The following is a 7,970-nucleotide window of genomic DNA, read 5'->3' on the forward strand; positions in this document are numbered from 1 at the left end:
TTTTTAAGTTCTTCTTGAAGTCTCTTTCCTACCTACACTGCAGCCTAAAAAATCCCTGCTTAATGTCTCCAAGCCCTTCAGCTCTCTGTTCATATCCTCAGAGACACTTCACTTAGATCAAGGGAAAGGCGTGTGAGTCCAAAACTGGAAACTATAGGTGTATATAATTTATTCGATTTTCCTCTAGAATATTTATTACCACATGTTGTAAGTACGTGCCCAATGGCAGACACCATTATTTCCCATTAGCATCATCAAACCATGCAATTGAATGAACTCACAGTGTATGCTAGGGGTGGCTACTGGGTGATTTGAGGATAATCAGCATGTACCAATAGGAATTTCCTAATTGCAGTTGCTTGATTGTATCTCTGAACAAGTTGCTTCACCTCTCTGGGAATCTATTTCTTCACTTTAAAATGAAACAAATCCCTGAGGCCTGTTACAATTCTAACATTCCTCCTGCCAATGTTTTATTCTGCTTAAAATTCTTCCCAAGGCGGTGCTCACATGTAGATAGGTTCATAGGCCCATGAAAAAAAAATCTTTAGATTCAAAATTATTTTATATAATTTTACAGTCACTATCAATGTTTTGGTTATTATTACCTTAATGTGGGTGGCAAAAATAATGTGTTTACATGCTAATATTCTCAAAGCCTGTCATTGTACCTCATAATTTTAAATATTCAATAGCATTCATTGAGATAATCAGATCAAGCAAAGGTTGCAGTTGTCTGTGGGGATGAGGGCTCCCCAGAACATTGCAGTCTACTCAAGTCTTAGCCTCATTGTTCCATTTTTCTCCAAAATAGTGTTGACTGAAACCAATATGAGACTTTAGAAGATCAATATTTTTCATTTTTTTCTTATTCTGGTCTTCTAAATGCCTTTATCATTGAAGAGGCCACAGGAAAAAGAAATCAAGAAAACCTGAAACATAAAACCAGATATCAAAGTTAATTAGATTGATTCTCCTTCAGCCCCATCATCAATAGCATCCCTGGAGTCCGTCAGCAGGGAAAATGGAGAGGAAACGAGACCTACCTCTTTAAAGTTACTTGACTTCGGACATTGAAAGCAACCACAGTGGGGCTTTTTCTTCTCTTTTCTCCCTGCCTTTTCTGCTCCCGAATCTCCACACAGCATGCTGTGAGCCTGGTAATTTGTAACATCTCATGCAGATCCAGAGCGCTCAGTAAGGTTTTATATCTTGCACATGTTGGGTAGTAATTGGGGATTTGTATTTTCCATAGGGAAATTTCCCCGAGTAGAGAGGTTTGTTTCCTTTTTTTATGATTGGCCAGTTGTGATTGGCTGCTGTGATCTCAGAATGGGTATTTATGGGATGACCTGTGCCACCCTAGTGTGGTGATTATGACTTTTAATGCTGACTATTTGTTGCCTCAGGCAAGAGATGCCAGGGTCCCACTCTGGAAGGAAGCATTTCAAGGCTACAAAGAAGTGCATCACTGGATTTTACATAGCACGGCACTGAAATAAATTGACTACTATCCCTTGTAATATTTATTAGAGGAAAATGAAATATTTATGTACTTATTTGTGTAATGGTCATTTTTTTTGGTAGAATTTCAAATGCTTGAAAGAGCCAAGCCTTCTTAAGGATACTGTCTGTGTTAGAAACTAGGAAGAATGAGCCTGCGTCTTATTCTTGGTTCGAATTTAGGTTTTATCGTTTGAGTAGTGAAAATCCTCAAAAAGGAGAGATGTTTACTAGTAGTGTCCACAGAAAGCGGAGCCAGGGAAAATGGCTGATATGAAGTTGTTTTGAAAATGGTATCCTGGAAAGTGGGTAAGAACAGTTGCCTGTGAGACAGAGTGAAGAGCAATGTAAAGATTCCTGGCTGAATGGACTGTTCCTATGGAGGTGTGGAACACGTTGCCAGGGGACGTTCTAAGCAGTTCACACTGCATTTCATATTTGTAAGGCCAGATTCTAATGAACACAGAGTGTATTTCTTGCCAGGGTCAGTTGCTGGAGACTTAACAACATATTTAATTCCCTGTAATTTTGCTAAGAGAGCATCAGCAAGCATCTACCATGTAAAATCCCAGAAGTACCGGGATGGAATGGAGAGTCGCACTGCCAGAATGAGACAGTCACTGCCCGCGGTTTATCTAGTCAAAGGTGGTGTGTGTGAACCTACTGAAATGATATGGGGTAGTGTCCAGGAACTTGCTGGATGACCACAGTCAATGTTTTCATCTGGGTGGTATGCGAGACAATATAGCTTCTGAGTGAGTTCTCATTCATGGTAAACACTGGGTGAGCCAGTTTCTATTTAACAAAAATAACAAGCAAATGACGAAGTCAATGCTCGAGTCTAGTCTATTAGGTTGGTCTTGTGAGCCAAGCATGAGTGTGGTTTCTTTGTTTCACAGCTCTTAGATTACCAAATTTGAAAAATAGTATCCAGGGATGAGTAAATACCAGCTTAAAAAGAAGAGAACAAGAGGTTGATTTGTTGTTTCCTTATTTCCATGGTATAATAATCTCACCAGAGCTAGTTTTAAATTATCAATCTAATGATGTCCCTTAAAAATAGGTAGAATGACAGGAAATACATCTGCTTCTATGAGAAAACCCCGGCTACCCTCATCACAGCAACGTGTTCGAGGTACATTGCTAATCTGAACAAGAAGTGCCATAGCAAAATGGTTAAAATTGTGGGTTCAATAGAACTGTAGGCTAAGGTTAATTGCGGACTCTATTATTCATGTAACTTTGGAAAATTTCCAATCTACTCTGTGCCGTATTTTTATTTCTATAAAATGGCCAAAACAAACATGGCTGGGAAGATTGAGGGGAGCCTTGTAAATCATTATCCGTTTATCATGAATTAGCTGGCATGTACTGCAAGGGGTGGGTCAGATGACAGCAGAGAATCCATCGCTGAGTCATGTACAAACTGGAAAGTAAGAAAGGGAATTTAAGTGAGGACGAAAATGCACTTTAAAGTGTTCCAAGTAGCAGAGAATAAGAGAAAAATCACTTGTCTGTTTCCCTTGCACTTGGCACCACATGGGATGAAGAATGTTTTAGAAACTAATTCTCTCTTATTTATTTTAGAAATTACTTATTTCGTAAAATTGCCCTATTTTAACATATTATAGAACTTAACAAGCTTTAAGACTGAATTTAATTTTTAATTTGTTTGTGGGATGATTTCCTCATGTACACAATGACCAGGTCTATAATTTGAGAAACTACAGAATTGTGCTGTTTTGGGCTGGTTGCTACCATTCTCTGTTCTCTGTAGTCTCTCTCTCTCTCTCTCTCTCTCTCTCTCTCTCTGTGTGTGTGTGTGTGCATATATATTACATTATATATAATATAATATATATTAGATGGAGAGTCTTGGAGAGTCCTTTCTCATACAATATCATCTGAATAGAGTTTCCCCTCCCTCTACTTCTCCTGGTTCCTCTTTACCTCCTGTCCCATCCAGATCCACTCACTTTCTGTCTCTCATTAGAAAAGAACAGGCTTCTAAGATAGAACAAAAAGAAAAATAGCAAAATATATAAGAAATATATAAGAAAGAAAATATAAAAGAAAATATGAAAACCATCATAGCAAAGTTTGACAGCCCAAGCCAATAGAAAAAAAAACAAGAGTTTTAAGAACAGGCATAAGACTCAAAGAACCACCCTTCATACATTCAGGAGTCCCATAAAAATACTAAACTAAAAGTTCTAATATATACAGAGGACCTGGTGTAGACCCATGTAGATCATGTGATGGCTGCTTCAGTTTCTGTGAGTTCCTATAAACTATACTCAGTTGTTTTAGATGGTCTTGTTCTCCTGGTGTCTTTTATCCCATGTCTCATATTCCTTCTGCCTACTCTTACACAGGGTTCCCAGAGCTCTGAAGGGAGGCAGTGGTTGGAGAAATTTTCTCCCAGGTGTGTCTATCAAGGTCTCTCTCGCTCTGTTTAATGTAAGGTTGTGGGTCTGTGTTCCCATCTGCTGTATCAGGAAGCCTCTCTGAAGATGGATGAATAAGGCACCTATCCCTTGTTGGGCACAAAATGGAGGAAAAGCTCTTGGTCCTGCCAAGGCTGGAACCCCAGTGCAGGGGAATGTCAGAACAGGGAGGTGAGAAGGAATGTGTGTTTGTGTAGGGGAAAGGGGATAACATTTGAAACGTAAATTTAAAAATCCAATTAATAAAAAGAATAAATTGCCAATCTATGAGTATAGCAAAATAAGAGAAGTCATTTTATTGTTACTTTCTATTGTACTAGGCTTCCATAACTCCCCTCAAATGTCCTGAATTCTACCTATCTCTCTCTTCATCCCCTCTTGTAATCCCCTCTCCCCTACCCCTTCCCACATGATCCTCTCATTTTAGTCTCCCTCTCCATCTCCAGGCACCATTGCATCGATAAGATCTATTCTATTTACCCTTATCAGAGTAATTCATATGTTTCTCCTAGTCACTTCCTTGACCCCTATCCTCTCTGAGGGTATGGACTGCAGCTTTATTATCCTTCATTTAATGGCTAAATATCCAGCTATAAACAAATACATGCCATATTTATCTCCCTGGTATGGATTGCCTTACTTAGGATTTTTTCTAGTTTCATCGACTTGCTTACAAATTTCATGAAGTCATTGTTTTTAAGAGTGGGGTAATAATTCATGTGTAAGTGTACCACATTTTTTATCCACTCTTCTGCTGAGGAACATCTAGGTCATTTCCAGTTTCTGGCTATTATGAATAGAAAAGCAATAAACATGGTTGAACATGGTTTTATCCTTATGGTAGGATAAAACATGTACTGGGTGGCATAGCTTGATATTGAGGCAGATTGGTCCCCATCTTCCTGAGGAACAGCCACAATGATTTCCATAGTGGCTGTACAAGTTTGTACTCCCACCATCAATGGAGAAGTGTCCCTCCCCTTCTTCACAACCTTAATAGCATGAGTTGTCACTTGTGCTATTGATCTTAGCCATCATGACAGGTGTTAAGACAGAGTCTTAAAATTGTTTTGATTATCATTTTTGTGGTGACTAAAGATAAGGAACATTTCTATAAGTGTTTCTCACCCATTTGAGTTTTCTCTATTGATAATTCTTTTGTTTTAGGGTATTTTTATTGGATATTTTTTATTTACATTTCAATTGTTATTCCCTTTCCTGGTTTCCTGGACATAAGCCCCCTATCTCTCCCCCTCCCCTTCTTCTATAAGGGTGTTCCCCTCCCCACCCAACTCTCCTTACCAACACCCCCCAACATTCCCTTACACTGGGGGTCCAACCTTAGCAGGACCAAGAGCTTCTCCTTCCATTGGTGCCCAACAAGCCCATCCTCTGCTACCTATCCATTTCGAGCCATAGGTCAGTGCATGTATAGTCTTTGGGTAGTGGTTTAGTCCCTGGAAGCTCTGGTTGGTTGGTATTGTTGTTCTTATGTGGTTGCAGCCCCTTCAGCTCTTTCAATTCTTTCTGTAATTCCTCCATGGGTGGGGGCGTTCTTAATTCAGTGGTTTGCTGCTAGCATTCACCTCTGTATTTGACATGCTCTGTCTGTGTCTCTCAGGACAATTCTTTTTTAGATCTGTATCCCATTTTTAATTGGGTTGGTTTTTGATATCATGCTTTAGGTTCTTTATATATTTTGGATACTATCCCTTTATTATATATGGAGTTAGTAAAAATCTTTTCCTATTCTATAGTCTACTGTTTTGCTTGAATTATGGTGTCCTTTGCTGCATAGAAGCCTTTCAATTTTATTTATTTCAAAATTAGCCTTTACTAATTTTTGATCTTTGTGTGTGCATTAAGGGTGTTCTCTTCAGAAGACTTCTCTTGTACCAATGAGTTCAAGGCTATTCCCCACTTTCTCTTCCATCAGGGTCAGTGTACCTAGTTTTATGTTGATGTCTTTGATCCATTTGGAGTTGAGTTTTGTGCAGGATGAAAGTATGGATCTATTTGCATTCTAGTAAATGACCCTTTTTATGTAAAAAAATCAAAGCAACCACAAGAAATGTACAGTAATGGTAGAAAATGTGATATAATCAGATCTAAATACAATATTCTGTGTGTTGTCTTCAGATGTTATTAGATTACCAAGAACTTTCTGAACTAAGAGTGTAGTCCAGTTGGTGAAACTGGCTTGGCATGTTCAAGTCCAAAGTTTACTAACCACTAGCATAATATTAGTTAAAAAACAAAAGCATGAAGAATCAAAACTTTGCATAGCAGGAAGACTAATTCAGTAGTTACATTACTAATTTAAATGCTTTCCTAACTATTTTTAATAAGTCTGTTCATTAATCCTAATACCAACTTCTTTTTATTACATGACCTTGAATGAACAGAAACATAAATTTTCTTCTAAGTGCTTATCTCTATTGACATCTTTCTTTCATTTAGCATGAACTTACCATGCACTGATGCTTTTAATTGAATAAATTAATGACAACATCTTGTGGATATGCTAAAAAAATGATGGTGTATAAAGTTTAGAGCATTTAACTAAGCAATATTTCTCCAGGGTAATTAAAAATAATTCCAATACCCACATGCCTCCCTGGTACCCTGCTCTCTCACTTACTTAGACCCATATAAACTTAGAAACTAAGTTCAGTTTCTAATATTTTCTTCTTTATCTATGGATCTATACATTTGATCTCTATGACTGGTACTATGGAATTTCGTTTTTCATTTTTTGAGGCAGGGTCCCATGTAACCCATGTTGTCTTCCACTCACTATGTCACTGAGGGTGGCCTTAAACTGTTTGCTTATTCCGTTAATTGTTAATCATGAGCATGCTTACTTTAAAAAAATTTTATGAGGATCTATTCATATATCCAGAGCCACACAAAGAAACATGACATTGATTTGGAAGTATTAGCTGCCACAATTTTGCACTAGCTTTCTTTGTGTAGATATATCCCTGTCAGTTCAACACCCATATACCTCCATTCTCATTGTTACATCATTACAGTGCCTGTTACATGTAGCTTTTTCATCCTGGAATACTACTGATATTTTGGTCCACTTCTTGCACTATGACTTCCCAACTATTTCCAAGAACATTAACTTCATGGTTTTAGAAAAATTTTTCCATACATGATAATAAATATGGCACCTTAGAAACAAACTAGAGAAAATGTATTAACAGATTAACAGATTAACCAGTGTTATAGTAATTTTTAATCCCAATCAGGGGTTTCTACTCTGCCTTGATCATTTAATTCCTGGATAAAAGAGACATCACTTTTACTATTTACAACAAGCAGAATTGCTGGGGAAATGTGTACCCTCTATGCCATTAGAATCTAATTTCTATCAATAAACCTGAGTTGTTACTTACTACATTTCATCTGGACTTCTCTTAACTCCAATTGACCAACCCTCAGATCCATTTTTCATGACTCCTAACCCATGGCAACATCTTCATTCCTTCACCTTCTTTACCCCTTAGTAGTTCTCCTCTGACCCCAAGCCTGGGAATCCTAAACCCCACCTATGTCTGTCTCTTCTGTTATTGGTTGTCACTATTTTTATTTTCAAATCTAAAATAATTTGGGGGGTCTAAGTATGAGTGTGAGATCCTTCACATTGCTGAAGTCCTTTTCAGTGGTGTTCAAAAATTAGCTGTTAGTGAATGTTCACACATTTGGCATAACACATATGTGTTGATGGACTGTCATGTTTCAGAACAGTTGAAGTTGTTATGCATCCTTTCATTCAATATCTATGATGGACTTGCACTGCAGATATTAAAAGGAAGATGCTGTGGTCTCAGGATCAAGGTTTCCAACATAGCAGAGCTGTGAAGAAAGCATATTGAAGCAGAGGCCTGCCAATTCTAATGAAAAGAGGGCTCTCTGAGTACAGGGAAGTTGTTAAAGGTTGTAAATATTAAACCTTCCAAGGTTTTTTGTAAAAATGAGACCTTCCAAATATCATGGGACATACATTCTCAT

At 37.8% G+C, this 7,970-nt stretch overlaps 1 long non-coding RNA gene across 1 annotated transcript; it reads right to left on the reverse strand.

The window, feature by feature from the left end:
• Positions 1–838: 838 nt before the first annotated feature.
• Positions 839–1,282, reverse strand: LOC134480281 (uncharacterized). The gene is made up of 2 exons (XR_010054653.1): positions 1,047–1,282; positions 839–932 (listed from the first exon to the last, which is right to left on the reverse strand). It is a non-coding gene; the product is annotated as an uncharacterized LOC134480281 (long non-coding RNA).
• Positions 1,283–7,970: the final 6,688 nt, after the last annotated feature.

This window comes from Rattus norvegicus, chromosome 9 (assembly GCF_036323735.1).
Source record: "Rattus norvegicus strain BN/NHsdMcwi chromosome 9, GRCr8, whole genome shotgun sequence".
NCBI classification, from domain to species: Eukaryota; Metazoa; Chordata; class Mammalia; order Rodentia; family Muridae; genus Rattus; species Rattus norvegicus.